The sequence below is a fragment of the Vombatus ursinus genome, unplaced genomic scaffold (genome assembly GCF_900497805.2).
Source record: "Vombatus ursinus unplaced genomic scaffold, bare-nosed wombat genome assembly UNPS02005286.1, whole genome shotgun sequence".
In the NCBI taxonomy this organism is placed as follows: Eukaryota; Metazoa; Chordata; class Mammalia; order Diprotodontia; family Vombatidae; genus Vombatus; species Vombatus ursinus.
In genome coordinates this window covers 5,410,945-5,435,104 of record NW_020945064.1, presented here as the reverse complement: position 1 = coordinate 5,435,104, position 24,160 = coordinate 5,410,945, and the positions used below count along the sequence as shown (strand labels likewise).

Sequence of the window (24,160 nt, the reverse complement as noted above, 5' to 3'; positions counted from 1 at the left end):
AGGTAGGAAAAGCTGGTGAATCATTCATTTAGCAGGCCAGGAAAATGGGTAAAGATTTATATAAAGTTGTTTTAACAAGATATTTATGCACATATTCTGATTTTGTGGGTAAGCATGAGAATCCTTAAGATTTAAGAAGCATTTAAATAAACAGGGGCAAAAGAATACATGTTTTTGGCATTATTGGCTCATGTAATATCTAAACATATGGTAGGCAGACTGGCATAACCACCTACCTAATCACACACAACTGCAGCTCATGTACAGACTTACATATTTTTTTATTCTGGTTAAATTTCTTCAATTTTTGTTTAACAAGGTTGGGGATGCATTCAAGAAAGAAAAGTCTACTGTGCTGTTAAATGCCATTTGAAAAGATTTAAGCCTAAACTAACAGCAGGTTTTTAGCACCTATGATGGAAAAAATTAACATATCTCTTAAGACAATACCTAAGGCCATACAAAAAGAAAACACTTCTTGAAATTACTGTAGTTTCAAAATTCCTGCTCCTACACTAAAAATGCTATCTCTGTAATCTGGCTTCAAGAGCTGGATGTTACCTTGGGCTGCTTCTCATTACTAAGAATGAGCATTTACAAAGTCCTTTTGCAATACCAGGTATTGGACTAAAGGCTGGGTATACAAGAACGGCCAAGAAGAGCCCATGCTCTCAAGGAGCTCACGGTCTAAAGTGGGGAGACAACATGTAAACAACAAAGTACAGAAAAGATACAGACAAGCTAAAGGAGAGTCATGGGGGGGGGGGGGGGGGAAGCACTAACTAAAGCACTAAGGGCTGGGAAAGGCTTTCTTCCAGAAGAAAGTACACTAGCTGAGCCTTAAAGGTCAGGGAAGCCTGGAAGCAGAGATGAGGAGGGAGAGTTTGTAGACATGGAATGAAAACATTCAAGAGTCAGGAGCTGGAGGGCAAGAAAGCCAGTGCCCCACTGGGGCAGCAGTAAGAAGACAGGAGAGGCAAATGATACTTTTTTATAAAGTCTTGAATGGCAAACAGAATTTTTTAATCTGATCCTGAAGATGACAGAAAACCCCTCAAGTTTGTTGAATTGGTGATGAAGGTAGAGAGCCGTGATCAGACCTGAGCTGTAGGAAGATTCGAGAGACATCTGCAGAAAGATGATAACTCAAATTGTCTCAGGTATGGGATCACAAAGTGAAACAGTATTGTGGGAGAAGAGAACACAAGAGTCTTTGGACCCCATAGGTTAGTGGTCATGGCCTGTATGAAGATCCAGCTCTGGAAGGAGGAGAACCAGGACAGCAGTATCACAAAAACTTAGAAGAGAATATAAATGAGAAGAGGGTGATCAGTAGTGTGAAAAGCTTCAGAGAGGTTAAGAATGAGGAGAGGAAAAAAAAGTCATTAGACTAGGCAATTTAGAGATTATTGGTGATTTTGAAGAAAGCCATTTCAGTTACATGATAAAGACACAATGATGCAACTAAGAAGAGAGTGATAAGAAAGGAAATGGAGGCACCAATTGTAGGTGGTCTTATCAAATTTAGCCCCAAAAGGGAAGAGCGACTGGGGATGTAAACTAGTGGGCAGAGATGGATCAAGCGAGTGTTTTTTGAGGATACAGATGACCAAGGCATGTTTGTAAGCAGTAGGGAAGCAGCCTGTTAAGTGGAAGCAATCTGCTAGAGAACATGGGATGGAATGGGCCCAGAGTTTGCCTTGCCAAGAACAGTCATCTCTCCATGTAAAACAGGATGAGATGATGGCAGAGGCCATGTGAGTGATGTGGGATGAGGAAGAAAGAAGGGAACACTCTATACGGGAAGGAAACAAGTTTTGACTGCCTACTGTGCATGTGCCAGGCACTATGCCAAACACCTGGCAAATATTAGCTCATTTGATCCTTACAACTCTATTGTTATCATCATTCATCACCAGATAAGGAAACTGAGGCAGAGGATAAGTGACTTCCTCAGCTCTTCCTCAGTCCAGAACCAGCACTCTTATGTACTGAGTCATCCAGTACATTAAGGTGAATAGCCTCAATTTTTAACTGAGAGGGTAGGGGAAAGAGGGGGCTATAGAAGCTTTGAGGAGAGAAGAAGAGGCTTGGAAAGGCTACCACAGTAAGTTAGACAGTGAATTCATAATAGAGGTGTAAAAGGACCACCTTGATGCAGTGAGGGCCCAGTCCAAATTATGCAACATAAACTTATACTAAACCTGGTCAGTACAGCTATGCGGTGTTCTTCAGCTTCATTCAGCAGTACATGAATAAGAGTTAAGACAAAGGAGGACAGCAGTAACTCAAGGCAGGGATTGAGCAGGGCAAAATCTTCTACAGGAACAAAGGGCTGGAGGAATGAGGACAATTCAGAGTTGAACTGGTTCACTAAGAAGTCAAGATGGAGAAGGGAGGATAATGGAGTCAATATAGGGGTGATGCCCTGGGAAAAGAACTGAGAAGTGGAGGGATTAGATGTCACAGTGAAAGTGAAGAACAGAGTCTGGAATTTCAAAGCTGAGGGAAAAGGGAGAATGATGACATAGTATATTCAGATAAAAGAATTTCAGAATTCATGAAAACAAATATTAAATATTTGTGGATAATGGCAAATTCAAAGAGATGCCCATCCCTTTGTATAACAGAGGCAGACTAGAGGAGTAGATCACGGGAAATGAGTTCAGTCAAAGAATTTCGAGGTTTAGATGTTTAAAGGAGTATCAATTTGTATTGGGAGAAGGGCACATATTGAGGTAGTCTTGGCAGAGATAAGACAATCCTTGTGGAGCTGCAGGTGACAGATAAGGGTACCTAGAAACACAATGGGATGATGGAGGCAAAGTAAACCCTGACATGCTACAGCAAACTCCATTTTAATTTGTGTTTTCCAAAAGATGGAAAGAATAAGAGAGTAGGAAGAATTCATTAGCACAAAAAAAAAAAAAAACCCACCCCACAACCACTGTTTTATATATCTACAAAACTCAATTGTGCTGCATTATATAACTAAAGCTTACACAATACCAGAATAGAACATGGGAGGCAATCTTAAAGGAGAAGACATCAGTAGCCCAGAATCTGGATGGTCTCCTTACAGAAGGCTGTGTATGAGCTGAAATGAGGACAACCCTGCTGCAAACAACCCAGATGAGACCATCTACAATTGGCTACTTACGGATTCAAACAGAAATTAATCCATTTCCACAAGGTGAGTACGCTCTGGAGTATGTAACAGACAAGAGGACAGCTCTGCCCTGCGAGCAGTTTCCTGACAGCTCCATAAACTGTAAGAGTGGGACCAGATTTACCAGACTGGCTGCTACAGCTTTTTAGTGTAGTTCCAACAGGAGAACATTTTGCCAGTTCCCATTAAAAAGTGTTATGGTTAAAAAAGTCTGGCAGGACCTATTTGGAAAGCAGTGCAACCTAAAGACCAGGCAAGATAATACAGATGCAGAGAGTAATGTGGGCTTCATCAGCAATTTCTAGGACTTGTTGGTAAAATGTCAGACTGGCTCAAACACTCTGGAGCCCAGCCTGCCCGCCTCCTCCCCTCTCCTGGTCAAGCCCTCAATCCTGGCACCCAGGGCCAAGCAAGGCCCTATGACAACCTGCTCTGGCACGCATCAAAACCAGGGCTTTATCTGAAGCCTGGGAAGGTGTTGCAAGGGAAAGCAATGCTCTTCTTCAGTTTCCAAAGCCAAGCAAGTATTACACGTATTATGTAATTGGACGTTTTAAACATTTTCACCAAGAAACTGTGCATGTGTATTAGCCTCTGTATATAGCCTTTAAAAAAAAAAGTCAATACTTTGGCTTCTTTATAGGCGAGTTTTTAGAACTGTTTCTTCAGCATACAGATTTACATTATTAAAATAAGTAGCTTTGATGCTTAAAGGGTAAACCTCAGTTATTTGGAAAATTTGTTAAGGCAGAACCCTGCATTCACTAATAATGAATGAAGTGTTACGCTAGGGTGCTCCAAGCAAATAAAATTAGAAAATTGTTAATCAAGAAACGTCATACCATATTTCTCACAAACTCACAGAACTCCAAATTGAAAAATCTCCAATCACAAATCCATCCAATTTCAATCCGAAAAATTAATTCCACTGAAACACCAAAGCGTTCACCCGGACTGTGTCTGGAAGCCCTCCAATGCGGGGGATCCCAAATCCATCCATTCCATTTCGCTAAGGTTTTGCTGATACCAAGTTCAAAGGGTCTTGTTTGTAACTTCTATCTATCGCTCCTGGTATCAACTACCGGGACCAAACAGGACAGCACAACAACACAGTCTTATCCTAAGTCTTCTATCTTAACGGATCAACCACATCTTAAGTAACATGCCTCTATAACCTTGGCCCTAGGAAGCTAGCTAATGTGTTCGAGTTGATGGGGCCCTCTCACCTTTTTGTTTTTTATTTTAAAAACAATTTCTCAAATAGTAAATATTTTAATTAATCTGTCTTCAATATCTGCACTTTTACCATTGAGGATATGGGGGGGGGGGGGGAATCCCATAACATATAGCTAAAAAGCCAAGCAAAACAGATGTCCTCTTTAGCCATATATGAAAATAAACGTCTACATTTTCAGTTCATTACCTCACCATCAGATGTTAGTATCATGTTTCACTTTCATTCCTTTGGAATCATGGTCTATCACAGGGGGTTCAGAGCTCTAAAGTTTTCCACAGTTTATTCCTCTATATTGTTATAATTGTATAAACTGTTATTTTAGCTCTATTTACTTCACTATGTAACAATTTAGAAAGGTCTTTTCAGTTTCCTCTGAAATTGTTGATTTCATCCTTTCTTACGGCACAAAAATATTCCGTTACATTCATATCAGTTTGTTTAGTCAATCACCAATAGGAGAAGATCCCCTTAGTTTCAAGCTTTTGAAAAGTACAAAAAGAGCTCTGTATTTTTGTATACATTGTTCTCCATTCTAAAATTCCTTTCTCCCTTCTCCTATCTCTGCTTGCATCTAGCGAAATCTCAACCCTCTCCTGCCCAACGATCCTGTTCTGTTCACACACTACTGAAATAATTAATCAACCAGAATTTATTAAGCATCTACTACGTGCCAGGAACTACTCTAAGAACTGGGGATACAAAGGGAAAAAAAAGCATAAGTTCCTATCTTCAAGGAACTTCCCCTCTCCTCCAGGGAGACAAAAGGGTCACACACATTGTCAGACAAAATCGATACATGATAACTTTAGGGAAGCAAAGCAGATAGACAAAGCAATTGAGCTTTGAAGCAAGTAAGAGGTTTTAAGCAGAAGGGGAATGACCTGAAAAAAACAACAAGGACTGAGAATTGAACCTCATATGTAAGAAAATAGCAAGGTGGCCAGTTGGGTTGGATATAAAAGTGCATGTGAGGACGATGGAGATCTCCCTACACTAACCCTAAGGTCCAAGTTGGAGTGTAAAGCCTTTCAATACCCACAGAGGGATTTGTACTTGACACTATAGGGAACAAGGAACCCCTGTAGGTTATTAAGCAGGGGAGTGACTTCCTCACAAGTGACCTGAAGCAGAATCACTGGTAGCTCTCCAGAATGCCTCGGTGATGCTGTGGGACATGAGACTCACTAGGCCTCTAAAATAAAATGCAAACTTGGGCATTTTGAGCAACTTCTCAACCTGGTTCTAGTCAATCTTTCCTGGTTAAATCCACGTGACTTCTCCTTTCAGAATTCTACCTTCCAGCAAACCCAGTCTGCTTGTGCTTTTCTTCCCTTTCAGCCTTGGAGCAGTGGCCCGTCTGATGCCTTCCTCCCTTCCCCCACACTTCCTGAAATGCCAAATTTACTTCAAAGCTAACTTCAAGTGCCACTCCTACATGAAACTTTCCCTGACACCCCTGTCAGTGTCCCCCCCCATTAATTGGATGTGTTTTATATTTTGTAAGCAACTGTTGTTTCATTAATAAAATGCAAACACTATTCCTCACCAAGCACTGAGCCTGGGACATGGCGGAACATTTAGTAAATTCTTGCTGAATACAGAGATAAGGACCTATTTTGGGCTTAGATCTGACCGTTTCCTGTCATGCATAGTGAGTAGCAAGGGAAGGAATAATCAGGGAATGTGATGACTACACTGTGGCTTCTTAGTAGCCCTCCACACCATGGCAGGTTTGGAAAACAGAAAGGACTCAGCAGGAAAGAACTGACAAATTCATACAATGGAAGCCCTCTGGCAACTATAGAACCTAAGCAAGCTTCACCAAGGTGCCAAAAACATTCCCTTCTCTTGTCATTCCCTGTTTTTACTTCAATATGCTCCTGGCCACCAGTTCCCCAAGGCCACAAAGTGGAATCTGTAAGACCTATAGATCACTGCCTAGCAAAAAAGAAATGAAAAGAAAAGAAAAAGACACTAGAATAGAGACTACAGACTAACAGTGAAGCTATCACTATACAGTGGAATGGTTGGATTCAATAGTCAAAGTCAGAGAAGAGAAATCCCACTCTTTGCTTGGCCATGTGGTTATTACCATACACCTCCTTTATCTAGTTGCTAAGCTCCAATTTTTGGTACAGAAAGATCGATGAAAGTGAGAACCAGATACAGGGAAAAGTGTTGATAGATTTTTTTCATAACACTCACATATGCTGAGGTCAAATACACAATTTGCCACTAAGCATGAGCCAGATGTTTAATAGATGAGTAAGCCAGTAATGCACTGAGGACCCCACGGAAACTCACCTTACACATATGGGTGGGTTTAATAAACATAAATGCATGTAGTGGTTAGTAGGAACATGATGATTACCCTCCCTTGGTGGGAAGGAGAGAAGAGACAAAGAGACAGAAACAAGGAGACAGAGAATGGAGACAGCAGAGAAAGTGCAGAAAAGACAAAGTAGGAATGCACAAGACAGCAGAAAGCAATTGCATTTATAAACCCCCTGTGTCAGATGCACAAGTGCCCCACGTTCAAAACTGAAAACCTACCAAAGGCACACCAAATCAGTGTGTTAAACTGTAGGCTCCAAAGGGGAAGTCCTAGGACTTGAACGAAACTGCTTCAAAGCCCTGCTGGGTAATTCCATTAGTTCAAGGTCAGGCTCTGACAACACCCAGTGACTAAATGGGGATCGGAAGGAGACCCCAAGAAGGCAGTTCCTGTGAGTTAGCTTCAACTTGCAGAGCATGGCAGCAAACTAATGCAGACCTTAACCAGCAGTCCATGCTGAGAAGCCACTGGGCTGTTCTCTGGTCACATTTGTTCCCAGGGTGAAGGCAGCCTAAGCAGGCCTAAGCAGAGTGTGGATTTATTCTCTATTTCCTCTAGGCAGCCATTTGAATTTGAAGTTATTCTGACATAAAAATAACGAAATTTGAAATACCTAATAAGATAAATGGGACTGAAATTTTAAAAAGTCGGCACTCCCAAAATCCCCTATCACACAGAAAATGTAACCATCTCCAGCGACAACAGTTTAGAAACAAAAAATGCTAGCCTTCCCAAAGGGGAGACAAATTAGAAGAGGATAGACATTAGAGAAGAATAAACATTTTGGGGGGTAGGAGGAAGATGCTGGCCATCAAATCACATTGAGGATTGGGTGTGTAAGTTCACTCTGAATTGGCTAGTTTATTTTCTCAATAAAATTTTCCCAAGATTTTGCTGAATAATCGATAAGAATTTGGGACTCATATAATTCAAAACTCTTTACTTTATAGATGAGGAAATTAAGTAAGACACAGAAATGAACTAGAACCCAGATTTCTTGAATTCCAGTACAGCTTTTTCCTGTCCAATGCTTCTGAAACCACAATTAAAGTTCTGTGAAATCCCTCAATGGAACTAGCATTTAGTTCACAAAGAGTTCAAAGTTAACGTAAAAATTCTTCTTCCCTAAAAAGAGGCATGTGGCCGTGAAAAACTAAGCATATGTACATGCTAAATATCAGAATTTAAGGCATTCTAACTGAAGTTCCCTAGAGATTCTGCTAAAGAATTTAAGACAAGAACTTGCCGATCATCTACAACAGGGACATTTTTTCAACAAACCGACTTTTTCTCAGCTTTACACGCAACTAAAATTCATACTACTACACACTGAATTAGATAAAAATGCAATCCCCAAACCAGAGAAAATGTGTTCTATTACAATGCTCAAGATGTTAATATTCTCTCCTCATAAACATCTCAGCATGGCCAACTGTCCAAAGCTCTGTAAAAAATCCCCTCCCAACAGAGTAAAGCTTCCCCTATCTAGAAGATAAAAAAGAAATCCATTTAGTAAGTAAACAGCAATCAAATTTGCTCCCCACCTTCTCTCCCTCCACCCGCCCCCAATCATGAGCTAGCTCCCTCAAGAGAGTGCCCGTGCACACACGCGCGTTCACAAACGAACACACACACACAGGCACGCACAAGCGTGCACACGGTCAGTACCACGTGATGATCTCTGCTAGAAGCTGGGAAGGTGAAAGGAGGGTTCTCAGAGACAGACTACAAACTGCTTCTCTAGATTTGCACTTGCAGCTATGTTATCTACTAACAGGGAATTATTTCCTTACTATTGTCTGTGAAAGTCCAACTCGGTGATGAAAAAAAGACTTTCAGTTACTGTTTCTAACACAATGAATTTAAATTAATAAAAGGTACATTACAAATGAAATAGAGCAGATAATTTTTAACATTTACAAAAATATGAAACAAAAGTTGACATATTTAAGATATTCCCTTCTCTTCCCAAAAAATTGGCTTTCCAATAAATGATGTTTAAAAGTGGGCTAGACCACATGATGTGAATTATAATCTTATTGTGAAATGAAATTGATTGTATTATACGGATATACCAAGGATTTCTATATTCCATACTCAATTATCTTTTTATTAATCAATGAGTGAAAAAGATGGTATTTAAGTGGAAAATAATTTGTAGGAGAAAAAACTATCCTCAATACTTCCATTGATATTCCATTTATTTCAACTGTGTGGATATGTCTGTGAAAAGATGAGGAATGGGAATGGAAATAAAAGACAAAAGCCCAACAAAGACTAACTATAAGTCACCCATGACAAACTTCATAACCATCATGAACATAGTAAAGAATAAATTTAGTTTTGTTTTCAAAAATCAGTATCTCTGTGTAACATCTAAAGTGCCTCCTAATGTAATCTCTAGTTCCATTATTGTAGATAGAATCAAGTCAAGTATTTCTTATAGGCAGGGCCTGTGCTAAGCACTGGGGATACAAAGAAATGTAAAATAAAGTCCCTGCTCTCAAGAAGCATACAGTCTAATGACAAGACAACTGGCAAACAACTTGGTACGTAGGAAAAAAATGCACAAGAGAAATGGGAGAGAACCTCAGAGAGGCACTAAGATTGTGGAAGACAGAGAAAGGATTTCTTGCAGAAGGGGGGAGGGTGACTGCTGGGGGAGATGTTGTGACAGCGTCCACCGTGCACACACATGGCACATCAGTGAAGGAGAGTAAAAGAAAGGAGGGAGAAAATAGGATTTATTAAGCATCTACTGCCAGAAACTGTGAAAAGTGCTTTACCAATATTATTTCATTTTATCCAGACAATGGTCCTGAGAGACAGGTCCACTGATTATGCCCATTTTGCAGTTGAGAAAACTGAGGCAAATATTTGTTACTTTACTTGCAGAAGGCCACACTGTTAGCTGACTATGGTCAAATTTGAACTCAGGTCCTCTTGAATCCAGACTCAGTACTCCATCCATTGTACTATCTACCTAACTTAGCTACAGGGGGACAAGCCAGTCAAAATTCATGGAGTCAGGAAAGAGTGTATACTAGGTAAGGAACATCAAGAAGGCCAGTGTCCCTAGATCAAAGAGTACAACTTTCCCTCCCTCCCCCATGACCTGGGCAAAGGGACTGAAAAGGTAAAAAGTTTTTGTGCAAATAAAACCAATGCAGCTAAAATTAGAAGGAAAGCAAGAAACTGTGGGGAGGTCAAACTTTGCAGCAAATTTCTCTGATAAGGTTCTCATTTCTCAGGTACGTAGGGAATAAAATCAAATTTACAAGAATAAAAGCCATTCCACAATTGACAAATGGCCAAAGGATATGAATAAACAACTTTCAGAGGAAGAAATCATAGCTATTAATAGGCATACGAAAAAATGCTCTAAATCACTAATAATTAGAGAAATGCAAATTGAAACAACTCTGAGTACCACCTCACACACATAAATCAGAAGAAAAAAAGAAAGAAAGAAAGAAAGAAAGAAAAATGGCAAATGCTAGAGGGAACGTGGGAAGACAAGCACACTAATGCACCATTGGCAGAACTGTGAAAGGGTCCAAACATTCTGGGAACAATTTGGAACTATGCCCAAAGGGCTATCAAATTGTGCATACACTTTGATCAGGCAACACCACTATTAGGTAGGTCTATATCCAAGAGGAAAATAGCCCATATGTACAAAAATATGTATAGCAGCTTTCCCGTGGTGGCAAAGAACTGAAAACTGAGGTGATGGCCATCAATTGCGAAATAGTTGAACAAGCTAAGACTTGTATGAAATTATACAAAGTAAAACAAGCAGAACCAGGAATATAATCTCTACAGTAATAGCAATATTATAAAGATAATCAATTTTGATTTAACTGATCAACACAATGTCCAACTAAAATTCCAAAGGGTTAGTAATGACACACAATATCCACCTCAAGAAGTAAAGTTTATGAATTCAAGCATGCAGACTGAAGCATATTTTTTCTTCTATTTCCTTTTCTTGCTGGGGGGATTGGGAGGGGGAGATAGGAAGAGAGAGAAATATGGTGGTGGGGGAGGGGAAAGAATTTAGAAATGGAAATTAAATTAAATTTCTAAAATTTTAAGAGAGTTAAGTAAGAAATGTATAGAGAGCAGCTTCAATTCTCAGGGAAATTACATGACTTACATAAATTACATCAGGCATATTAAGGGTAGCGGTCCTTAGTTTTTTAGTTTTTTTTGTTGAGTTTGGTTCTTTTTTATTTTTAAACACCCTGTCATTATGCTCATTTCATTACACTTACTGAACATTATACTTACTTCTTACTAGTGTAAACAGCTGTACTGATAGTTATCAAATACTAGAAGGTAATTAAATGTTAACTTTTTAGTCAATGTTAATCTCAAAGAAAAATATCTCAATTTGACTATCCTATGAAATGCTAAGAAAACAACCAAGAAAGTGGTCATGGTCAATATTTAGTGATTTTTTTTAATTTACATAACTATAAAAAGTGAACTTTCTTACAGTGAAAAGTGAGGTAATAAAAAGAAAGTAAAATGACCAGTGTTTAAAACTCTTCTGATTTAATAAGCCCATCCCTAGAGATGAGAGTTAGAGACGTTTTTCCAAAGTAGCACAATATTCATTTTTATAGAACCTTCAGACCAAAACTGATTTTAAGTTAAAATGTTTTTTTCTTACAATGTTTGAAGAAAAGACATTGAAGGAAATGAACTGAACTAAGCAAGTATCAGGCTAGGTCGGCTCTTTTTCCTCAGCTCTGCCACTCCACTTACTACCTCTCTGACCTTGTCTCTGAATCCTTGGTTTCCTCATAAATGATGATGTAATCCATCAATCAATATACATTTATTAGACATCTATAATATGCCATATATTGTGTTATGTATGCACTGAGGATACAAATATATAGAATAAAATAAACTCTACTTACAAGAAGCTTATAACACATATAAGGGGAAGACCACATATACAAAATACATACTGAATAAATGTGAAGAAAAATAAAAATATCAAGAGAATAAATAAAAATTTGTTATATAATAGTTTGAGAGTGACAGCAGTAGTATTTGAAGGGACCAGGAAAGGCTTAATTTACAAAGTAGAATGCAGGAGAAAAGGTACAGTTTCTAAACAAAAACAAATGGGCACCTCAGATGTCAAGAATAAAGATATTTGCTAGAATGGCAACTGCAACTTGAACCAAAATGTGATTCAAATCTCCTAAATACTGGTTCAATGGGCTCTTTCTCCTAGAAAACAGAAGTAATGAAAGCAATTCTTCCATTTCATTTAACAAGGAGTAAGGAAGAGTTGCTATCTTCTTAGAAAAGGCTTTAAGTTGAAAAAGAATTGCAGATTTTGACCTAGTAAAGTCACTTTCTATGCCATGTTCAGCATAGGAAAGTGCAGAAGCAGACTGCTTTATTTTGATCAAAAAGAAAAAAGAGACAGTAAGATTTTCACTAACATTTGTCTATAGTGTATATTACCTAATAAACCTATAACTATATTTAAATTGGAGTTTTTGTCATAAATAATATTTTTTAAATAAAATGTTCAAGCTATATTTGAGGGAAGTTACATGCAATAAAGCCTCAAAAGGTAAAATGGAGCTAGATTGTGAAGGACTTTGAACAATTTTTAATTTGTCCTCGAAGCAACTGGGAGCCACCAAGGCTTTTTGAGCAAAAGAATAACAATTATGCCCTTGTTCATCAACATTTATTATGGCCTTACAAAGAAATAATCTCTTCTAACAAAGTAACTTATTAAGGATATGTGAACGAATGAAGTTACAGGGGACAGGAAGGATTCTTCAGACATCAACTAGCTTCTTTTTCTTAATACAGACAGGTATTTCATAAGAAAAGGATTTCAAGTCTCTATTATTCTAAAAGACCTCCAAAGAATAACATTGCACACATCTATAGGTTAAGGTTAAGTTCACAGGGATTTTACAGATCAGAATCCAGTCTAATTCACTCATTTTACACATGAGGAAACTGAGAATTGGAAGGCTTGCCTGCCATTACACTACCAGTACCAGAGGCAGAAGTGGGACCTGGGGACACTGGCTCCTATCTAGTCCAGGGTTTTCTCGCTCCAGCAAACTGTCTTTAGTCTTTTCTTCTGGAACATTAGAAGAAAGATCCCGAATAATCAAGCCAGTGTTGGTCAGCTCATCCACCTCCATTGTCCAGCTCCAATACTGAAGGACGCTTCAGCACAGGTTCCACAAGGCACTGAGTTTCTATCTGCAGAAAATGGGGGCTTTTTAAAAAGACACACATGGTCATCTAAGTGGCATCCCTACCCAACATGAGGTGCATAATGTAAAAGCACACTTGGCATCAAGGGGCCTGGGTTCAACTATCCCAAGTGCTCTCTTATCAGCCTGAGGACTACATGATCTCTAAGATTCCTTCCAGCTCTCGATGTATTCTTAATTCATAAACGTTATTCCTGTTGCCTTACCCAAATACCTCATATCAAAATCCCAGCTTACTTGGTCTTGTTCTGACCTCTGGAAAGATGGAAACTATACTATCATCAATCCAGTAATACTTTTCATATATAGTGTTGTTGACGCATCACATTTTTTTTTGTTTTACAATATCATTAATCATTAAATTTCAAAGTTACTATTAATTATTAAAAACTACAGCTCACAACTGAATAATTTACAACTTACAAATGAGATCGAAAAGAAGCCTCATTGGGCAAAGAGTATTAGACTTGGGAGTCAGGAAAAGAAACAATACTTATTAGCTGCATAAACCTGGCCAAATCACAGCCTCTATAAACCGATTTTGTCATCTAAAAAATCATAACAATACTACCTGGGCTAGGATCTGCATCTTCATAGCATTATTGGAAGGAAATAATTTTGTGCCAGTTCCAGGACTAGTAGAGAAGTGTAAGGGTATGTTTTGAGTTCCCCAAATCCCCGGCAACTACAATTATTCATTCATGATTCTGAAGTCCTGTAGTATGCTCATGGAAACATTAAAGATCATCCTAAGAATGGTTAAGAATATAAGGGACAAAATCTTACTTGAAAATTGTGAGTTGATATTCACTAATGATATCAATCTATATTTCTCTTTTTAGGTTTTATCTTTTGTTCACTTAGGTTACTGTCACTATAATCCCCTCATAAAAGGACTTGGAGAGATTTTTATCAATTTTAGAGAAGAATGTATGTAGGATAGGCATTAAGTTTTCCTTGAGTTTCATAATATTAATTCCTAAATCCATCTGGACTGGGAATTTTTTCCTTTATAGCTACTTCAATTTCTTCTTCTAAAATTGGATTAAGAGTTTTATTTTATGTTCTGTTAATTTCAGCATTTTACAGATAATTCATCCCTTTTCTTTTAAATTCTCTATTTTCCTAACACATAATTGTACATAATAGGTTCCAATAATTCTATTTATTTCTTTTTTTTATAATTTCTCCTTTTTCATATTTTATTTTGATGGTTTGATTTTGTTTCCTCTTCATTTTAAGACACTGTATGGTGTTTGGACAATGCCTCAAGCCAGAAAAGTTCCACTTCTATCTCTAAAACATACTGATTGTATTATTACCCTGGGTAAGTCATAGAATTCCTCTGTGTTCCAGGACAAACTGCATTGGGAAAGTGAGGTGAAATGCAGGTCAAGTCCCTATCTCTAACTTCTTAATAAGGGTTTATTGATTAATCCCTATGTAGTTACTAGGTTATCAATTTCTCCTGATTTTCAAATTTTCCTCTTTCGCTTTCAGTTTATTTGACTGCTACTATTTTAAAACTGACCATTCTGTTTATGAATCCTTTTTTATTTTATTAATGTATGCTCTCAGAGATAATGATTTTTCCTATGAAAACTGCTTTATCAGGTAACCCAAAAATTCTGGTGAAATCTCACCGTTATCATTCTCTTTCCCAGAGATATTGCTTCCATCACTTGTTCCTTGATCAACTCATTGTTCAGAAAATGATTACTTAGATTTTTTTTGTCTGTTTCCTGTACTAATAAGTATTTTTGTTACACTATGGTCTTTAAAAAACCCGTCAGGATCAGCTGAAGGAGCTGAGAGTGTTTAGTCCTGGGCAGAGAAAACTTAGGAGTGACATGATCGCTGTCTTCAAGTGCTTCCAAGTCTGTGCTTTCCACCGTTCAATATGGCAAAATTTGAAAGCTAGGCCCTGAAGCTGCAGACAGATCTGGACTTGATGTAAAGAAAAGCAACCTAACTACAAGGAACTACAAGGAGTATAAGGTGGCATCACAAAGGGTTGACAAAGGGCTCTCTTGCTTGGGGAATGAGTGAGGATGCCCAGATGTTCCCATTCAGTTAAATGGTGTACTAAAATCCATTCGCACCTAGGGATAGAAAGGGGGAGTCAAGAACAAGGAAGTTACAGAGATAACTAGCTGTTTATATACTGCTTACTCAAAAGCATTCCAGGTACAAAGTACAAAGCCATATTGGAGAAAATCATCACAATACCCTCCTCACTGAGGCTCAATCAAAATGTGTCCATTTTTATTTAGAAACAACAGTCCAATCTTAAGACTGAAGGACCACTCACTTGTCACTGAAGACTGAGTAACGGAGATAATAAGATTCTTTCAGAGTTAGATAAGGGAGAAGTGACAACAAAATAAAAAAACAAAAAGACAGATCCCTATTTATAGGGCAAGGCACTGCATCCAGAAAACAAAACAAAACAAAAGAGAATAAAAATTCATTTTGGGGGAGATCTTAAGAACATCCTAGAGTGCTACAAAACCTGGACTGAGAATCATTGTTCATATTTATAACTACTATCTGTGTCTTAATAACTTTGCAGAATGTCATGCATTAAACTGTTCTGAAATAACTTTATGGAAGAGTGATCCAACATGAAAATGGCATAAACTTTAGCTGGCACTTTTCTTTCCCACCAAAATCCTCAATTTCCAAAAGGTTATAATTTACTGTGTTTGCATTTAAACAATAAAGCATATACAGAAAAATACCGTTAGGCTCCAAGAAAAACAGAAAATATTTGGATCAGTATATTAAGCAGTATTTTCAATATATGTAGGTAGAGACTATGAAAATCTCTATTACTAATGTAATGCTAGAAACCACTTCTCATCTGTCTCTTCAGTGCCAAGGAGAGCACACAGAAAAAGAACACCTAAGCGGTCCTACTCAGACCTCAGTTCAAATCCTGACTTTGCTATGTACTACCCATATGGCCTTGAGCAAGTTTCTTCATCTGTAAAATGAAGAGACTGATGAGCTCTGACGTCCCTTCAAGGTCTATGTCCATGATACTATGTCCTACCATTTCTATCTGTATCCCAAAGAGATTTTTTTTTTGGGAGGTGAGGGAATTGGGGATAAGTGACTTGCCCAGGGTCACAGAGCTAATGAGTGTTAATGTGTCTGATGCCGGATTTGAACTCAGGACCTCCTGACTCCAGGGCCAGTGCTCTGTCCACTGCACCACCTATCTGCCCCCCAAAGAGATTTTTTTTAAGGGGGAAGGGGATGAGAGGGCTTGGGGGCCCACAGGAGAAAAAGGACCTACTTGTACAAAAATATTCATAACAGCTCTTTTTGTAGCAACAAAGAATTAGAAATTGAGGGGATGCCCATCAATTGGGGAATGGCTGAACAAGTTGTGGTATAAGAATGTAATGGAATACTATTGGGCTATAAGAAATGATGAGCAGGATGATTTCAGAAAAACCTCGACTTACATGAACTGATACAAAGTAAGCAGAACCAGGAGAACATTGTATACAGCAATGGCAACACTGTACATTGATCAACTATGAATGACTTAGCTATTCCAGGCAACACAATGATCCAAGGCAATTCCACAGATATGACAAAAACTGCTATATCCATCCAGAGAAAGAACCATGGAGACTGAACGCAAATCAAAGCACACTATTTTCACTTTTTTGTGTGTTTTTTTTCTTTTGGTCTGCTGCTTCTTTTACAACATGACTAATATGGAAATACATTTTCATGATTGCACAAATACAACCTACATCATATTGCTTACTGTCTTGGGGAGAGTAGAAGATAGGGAGGGATAAGGTGAGGAAGGGAAGGAAAAAATTTGGAACTCAAAACTTTTAAATGAATGCTAAAATTTGCTTTTACAGGTAAAGAGGAATAAAATACTATTCAATAAATAAATAGATAGCTGGATAGATAGATAAATAAATAAATGAAAAAGAGAGGGTTGGGTTAAATGGTATCTGAGGACCCTCCTGGTTCTAACTCTGGGATTCTATGATTGGCAGTATCAAGACCCTGATCTAGGAATGAAAGACATGTTTATTCAGTATTTATTCAGTACATACATACATACATATATATATATAAACACACCTATAAGTCATTTTGAAGGTCACTCATCTAACCCTTCTGGCCCAACTCTGACCATCTTTGCACATTCCCTGCTATGCTTTGATGGTTCTTTAAAAGGAGCTCCAACAGGAGGGAAGTGTACCAGGAGATACTGCTAGCAATAATAAACATTTATATATTGCTTTAAAATAGGAATATCATTCAAGTTAACACATACTTATCAAGCATGTGCTATGCTACGGGGATGTTAAGGCAGGCAAGGAAGGTTAGTCCCTGACTTTTGGGAGCTTGTATTATACTGCACAGGCACCACGTTTGTAGGATCATGGATTAAGAGGTGGAAGGCCAGCTAATCTAACCCTCTCACTTTACAGATAAGGAAAATGGAGGGCCAGAAAGAGTGATTTACCCAAGAGTTCACAGGTAGTCAGTGACAGAAATGGCATTTGAACCCAGCAAGAGCTGGAGGTGGCAGAAGATGGAAAAATGGAAATGAATTTCCCCTTGGTTTCTGGCAAAGTTTTCCATACAAACCACTAATAGTAGAGCCTTTTGGCAGAATGCTTTGGAGCTGGACAAGGAAAGAGAGACGACTAGCAGGTAAGGAAAACCAGGAGAAGTTTCACTGAAGACAGAACACCAAAGATGAATTGATCTGAGAGACAGAGATGAGGAGGCAGTGTGACACAACGGGAAACCACTGACTGTGAGTCAACAGAGTCAGCTCTTTCTGCCAGCTGAGACACTCAGACGTCACGAGGCCCTGGGGTTTCTGGGCAGGACTGGGTGGCCCGGCGGACACCTACTAGGACTAGAGCAACACAGTCTGAAGGGCATAGCAGGGAGAGAAGGTGGCTTATGGACACTGCAGTCCAGTGTGCTGGAGAACATGGGGAGACAAGAACAAGGGCTGCAAGGGTCACTGACAGCCCAACTGGGAGAGGACGCAATCACTATTTTAGGTGCAGGCAGTCACAGGGAAGGCTCAAAGCTTCCAAGGACAGTGGCATGAAGGAGTTCTGCACCTGAGATCACTCGGGTAACATGGAAAAAGGATTGTAAGAGACAGAGAAGGTGAGTAAGAAATTAACATACCTGTCAATTAAGGAGCACTTTCTCACAAGATCCTGTCATATGGACGCCACAGATATTTTCACAGAAAGTTAAATGACAGCTAGCAAGTGGGAAAGCCAGATTTAAACTCACACTTTTTCACAACCAAGTTTTGTACATTCCTCTCTTTACCTTCCCCTTTTCTTTGTTTCCTAAAAGGAATTGGCTTACCCAAATCTAAAGAAGGAAACCTAAAAGGTACTTACTAAACTAAGGCAAACTACCATACGGAAAAGAAAGGCAAACTCTCTAGGGCTATCTAGTCTAAATGATGACATATAAACAAACTACCATCATATAGTCTATTTTGGTCAAAATTTCCTTCTAGAGTAGGCAGCATGAAATCCTTGAACAACATAGTGGTGAATATGAATCACTTAAAAACTCATAAATTACAGTACACACAAATAAACGATACCAAGTTGAGTATAGCAGTAACAAGGCTAGATTCTAGTGTTCCTGGCAACCTGACCAGCCACCTTGTTGAAATTTTGCTTCCTGCCATGTCTAGTGACAGTCCAAGGTAGAAACTGTCAAGGGTCAGCAGATTTTTAATATCCTAAACGAAGAGGCTACACACATGGAAATCACTCATTATTAGGTCTGGTACTTTTAACATGACATTTGCCCTAAATTTCTTAACGAAGAATGGGACTGGTAATTTTCTTCAAAACGGTTTATGGCAAAGATGACAGTATGACTCCAAACAGATATGTAGACACAGCAGCAGAGACTTAACAAGAGAAACATGACCAAAGACACAGAAAGACGTGATCAAGTGGGGAAAGAAAAACAAAAAAGACATGGGGAGTAAGGTACACACGCACAATAAAAGAAAGGGAAAGTGCTATTCACGTCTAAGTGCTAGCTGTTACGGGTTCAACTATTACCTCTATGCAGATGATTCCCAGAGCTATAATAATCAGCCCTCATCCCTCCCCTAAGATATATTCTCACAATCACCAACTGTCTTTTGGACAGTGGATATCCCATAAGCACCCCAAATTCAAGATGTTCAAAACAGAGCTCATTATTCCTGCTCCCTCACCAGTCTCTCCCCTCTTCTGAGATTATCTCTTACTGGAGGAGTATACCAACAATCTCCCAGTCATCCAGGCTCACAATCTCAGAGTTATCCTCTATTCCTCACTCTCACCACCCCTGATTCAATTCACCCTCTGGACTTCACCCCTCACTAACCTCTTCCCTCTATCCTAAAACTTCTGCCCTGAAGCCAAACTCTCCTATTAGAGAGTGCTTAGCCCAGACCAGCTAGGTGGCTCAAGGAATAAAGCCCTGGGCCTGAAGTCAGGCCCAGGTTTAAATCTGGTTTTAAACACTTAGTAGCTGTGTGACCTTGGGAAAGTTACTTAACTTAGTTTCCCTCCTATTCTGCCACTATAAAGTGGGAGTAATATTAGCATCTATATCACAGAATTTTTATGAGTATCAAATGAAATAATATTTCTTAAGTGTTCAGCATAGTGCCTAGAATATAGCAGGCCATTTAAAAATGCTAGCTACTCTGACAATGACAGCTATTTCATGAGAGGCAACTATATATGCTACCTGCACTGCCAGCTCAACTCTTCACAGGGACTTTTCATTTCTTCACCTTTGTCTTTCCCCCTGCTCCATCTGACATGGAAAGCTCTTTATAATCTGGTGTCCTTCCTCCTCATCTTGTGAACCAATTCTATGATGCAGCTTTACTGGCCTACTTGCAGTTTCTCAGACAAAATGCAACTCATCTCTCGTGTTTTCAGTGATTCTCTCTCTTCCCCTTCAATCTACCAACCCCAAATTTTCATGCTAACCCCACCCAGCTCTTCAACTGTGCCCTCTGAAATGCCTATTACATGGGCAACAAACTTTCCTTCAGCTTAAATCTATTCTTCTCCCATTCCTGCAATCTACTAGCTTTCACTGAAACCTGGCTCACCACTGAACAGCCTCCCTGGTCACTCTTTCCAATACTGGCTGCACCTTCACTCAATCTCCTCAGTTAGAATACTTCCTGTTCCCCACTGCCACTTCCAGGTTCTCCCCTTTCCTCTTTTCTCAGTAAACTCTCTTCCTTTGAGGTTCATGCTATTCATATCTACTTGACAATCAAAATCCTAATAACTGTTGTCTACTGACTCCCAGGTCATATGCCTTCCTTCCTCAATGAGCTCTATACCTGGCTTACAAATATTTCCTCCTTTTTAACTCTTGCCCGCATTTTAGGGGTCATCTATATCCCCCCACACACACACACACACTTCTCTCTCTCCCTCAAACATTTTAAAAATTCAGTTTCTCAACATACTCATGTCCCATGACCTACTTCTCCACCTCAGCCACACACAAAGATGGTCATACTACTGATCTATCTTCCCCTCAACCACACATATAAAAATTCTGAAATCCCATTATCTGACCATAATCTATTGGCTTTTCATTTCTCTCTCTGTCTTTCTTTATATAACCTTATTCTTTATCCTCAACATGACCTTCAATCTCTTGAAACCCCAAACTGTCTCCCAGGCCATCTCCCCTGCACTGGTCACTCTCTCTTCTCCCCATCTTGGCTCTTTGGTGACCCAATTGAAATCTTTACTGTTCTCCTCTCTTGACGACCTAACCCACTGATCATATCACCTATTACCACTGATCTCCTTCACTTCTATACATGAGCTGATGAATGAAGATGGAGAAGAAGTGCACCTGTTCTGATTGGGCCCAGAACGAATTTATGTTACATAATCTCAACCAGGCCCTCACTGCCACTGGGCAATCCTAATATATCCCCCTTATGAACTCACTCTCCCACTCTACACAGTGGCTCTTCCAAACTTTCTCATCCATGCTCAAGGCTCCCAGGGCTTCCATTCCCACAACTCTCTCAGCTGAGAGAACCTTGCCTCACATTTTACAGAAAAACATGATGATATTAATTATGAACTCTTTCTTCTCTCTTCTCATCTCCTATTACTGAGGTACCTTTGGCCACTCTCTCCTCTTTCACTCGTGTCTCACATGATCAAGTGACTTCTTTTTAGTATCCTACACAATACTACTAATTCTTAAAATCTTTCCCCATCATTTCTCAACATGCATTACTCAAGCCATTTGTGGAGGTACTGCCTGACTTAAGTTCTCCTTTGTCAATCTATCATCAAGACCTTAGAAGGGGATTTGAAGCTCCTAAACAGACCACAATTTGAGATTCAGTGTTATGAGCAATAAATAGGTCAAGACTTTGAAAACCTATTTATGAGTTGGAATGGACATTCTAAATGGATTCAAAGCAGACCATTTATATATGATGTTCCTAATAAAAAAATTTTTTTAAAAAAAGAGAGAAAGACACAAACTGCTCTGGAATAGAGTGTGGGACATGGTGGAGAAGCCAGGGAATTGGGGAAAGATATTGATTACTGCAGATTCAGAACTCAACCAACAATTGACCATATACAGCACACCAAACTGAATCAACTGCTTTAAGTTCATGTTATATAATCTATTCATGAAAAGATGTTTATAAATTCAATTTTTTAAAAATATAATTTTATATATGAGGACAGTGCCTGAAGGAATGCTGGAAGAATATTTTCATAAAGGATAAAGTATCTTCCCGGGCTTCCTTCAAGTCCCAAATCTTACCTTCTCACAGGAAGTTTTCTCCATCCCCCTTAATTCCTGTGCCTTCCCTCTGTTGATTATTTCCAATTTATTCTGTATATAGGTTGTCTTTACACAGTTGTTGTCATATTGTCTCCCTCTACTAAACTCTTAGTCCTTTGAGAGCAGGGATTGTCTTTTGTTGTATCTCCAGAAATTAGCACAGTGTCTGGCATATAGTAGGGCCCTTAAGAAACATTTACTGACTGACATAAGTCCCTGCTAGTTGAGTTTTATATTTGGCTTTCTTAAAGTTGAATTTTTTTTTCTCTCAATTTTTTAACGGGACTGCATTTTGTATAGGGATAAAATGAGGTAGAATTTTCTAAAATTTCAAATGAAACTACTTTTCAAAAGCAGAAAGTCTCTTAAAAGTAAGGGAAGAAAAATTTAGGGATAAAATGGCATAAAAACTCAGGGTGAGAAATGGAGAAAAGGGTTTTGCCCCAGAACCTAACAGGATCCCACAAACTCAGGGAACAGATAATACAAATTAAAGTATTATTCTTAATTACCGTATCTTTATCAACTTCTCCCTTAGGCTCTTTTTTGCTTTACAAAGCCAAAAGAATCCTCCCTCATTCCTAAATTGGAATTCTGTGTCTCAAGATTTACCATTAACTATTTAGAATGCTAGTTATTAATTATAACAGAAATCAGAACTCTAAGTCGGACAATGGATTATACTGGAGAGTATGATTGCCTCTTTATCTCAAGACTTTACTCCTTTGAGGAAATTCAAGAGTTCTAGAAGAGGCAAAGTTGTTTTTCCACTGTGTTCTTTTCCGTTTAAACAGTAACTAGAAGAAGCTCACATACCCTTTCATCACAATTTATGGATGTTGAACATTTCAAAGTTAGAAGTATCTTATGACTACTGCACTGCCAGCTACAAATTTCTACAAAGTCCCTACAACTAAAGCTTTCTGATTTTGCTGAGCAAACAAAACAACCCAAGTTCAGGAATATCTCTTGAAAAGACTGCAAAAATTTGATTACTAAGCACCCATCAACACTGCCTTTGGATAAAACAGAAAATTAGGGCTACCAAATTCACTAATGGAAAAGAAAGATGAAAGAGAAGGAGATTCCCTATCCAAAAGCATGGGGTTTTAATTTATGCTTCTAAGGATGCTACAAGGTGAGGTAAAGAAGAGAGTACATTCCAGACATGAATGGTATTTGTGGAAAGCCTTAAGGGGAAGATGAAATGTATTATAAGGGGAAATGCTAGCAGGCCAGAAGAAGACAACTGATAAAATTCTTAAAGTACATGATAAACAGGCTTTTAAAAAAAAAAAAAAAAAGGAAAACCTTTTGGGAATGATTAAACATCACTTCACCAAATAATAATAATGGCTGACAAGAGGTACTGGATGCTGAATGTAATCAAAAATAGATAAGCTGGAGAGACAGACTTAGAAACAGCAGAAGATTCAAGAATGAACTCAAAAGACTCTCCGTGAACTGACATTCTCTACACAGCCAATAATATGTCAACACAGAAGTGTCAAACACTGAGGCACCTATACTATTCATAGAAACAAAAGGATTTATGATGACAATTCAAGAAAAAATAATCACTACTGGAAATTACAGGATTATCCTTTAGAAGCCTATACTTGACACAGAGTCAAATGTGGCAAAGTAGCAGGAAGCAGTACAGTGGAGCTCCCTTCCACAAAACCCCTTCAAAAAGACCTAGAACATGCACCAGATGAACTGCCCATGGGAAAATGCAGATAAATACACAATGATTTATTTGTCCAATGAAAGACCACATATAGAGGCAGAAAGGTCAACAGACAGTGAGACAGGATATGATCAGAAGCACTCCAGTGAACAGAGAAGCTGTGTATGAGGGGAAGGAAAAGTCCCAGGCTTTTTAGTAGAAAGTTAAAATGGATCAAATTTATTAATAAATAATATTAAAAAATAATTGTTTAATAAATTAAAATTTAGAATCTTGAAATAAGAAATGTAAATTTAAATATAAAATATAAAAATTAACAGAATAAAATATAACATTGTCCCAGAATGTTTTTTTCCTGATTTCCATTCAAAAATAGAAACACAAGATGAAGATACTAGCAGTAATATATTACATTTTTAGAATCCTTTCAAGTTTTCAAAATGCAGGTTCTTATGTGATCCTCCCCACACAAATGCACAATGCAGGTAGGATAAGCATTGTTGATATTTTTCAACAAAGCTGTGAAAAATTAAGACCTATGCTAATTTAAGTCGCAGTTCCAGGACTAAAACTCAAAAGTTTT

The 24,160-nt window shown here is 38.5% G+C and overlaps 1 protein-coding gene across 2 annotated transcripts in view; it reads right to left on the bottom strand.

Moving 5' to 3' along the window:
• The window catches only part of ANKRD11 (ankyrin repeat domain 11), a 345,404-nt gene that overhangs the window by 219,302 nt on the left and 101,942 nt on the right, over window positions 1-24,160 (bottom strand). The gene's annotated exons all lie outside the window — the stretch shown is intronic.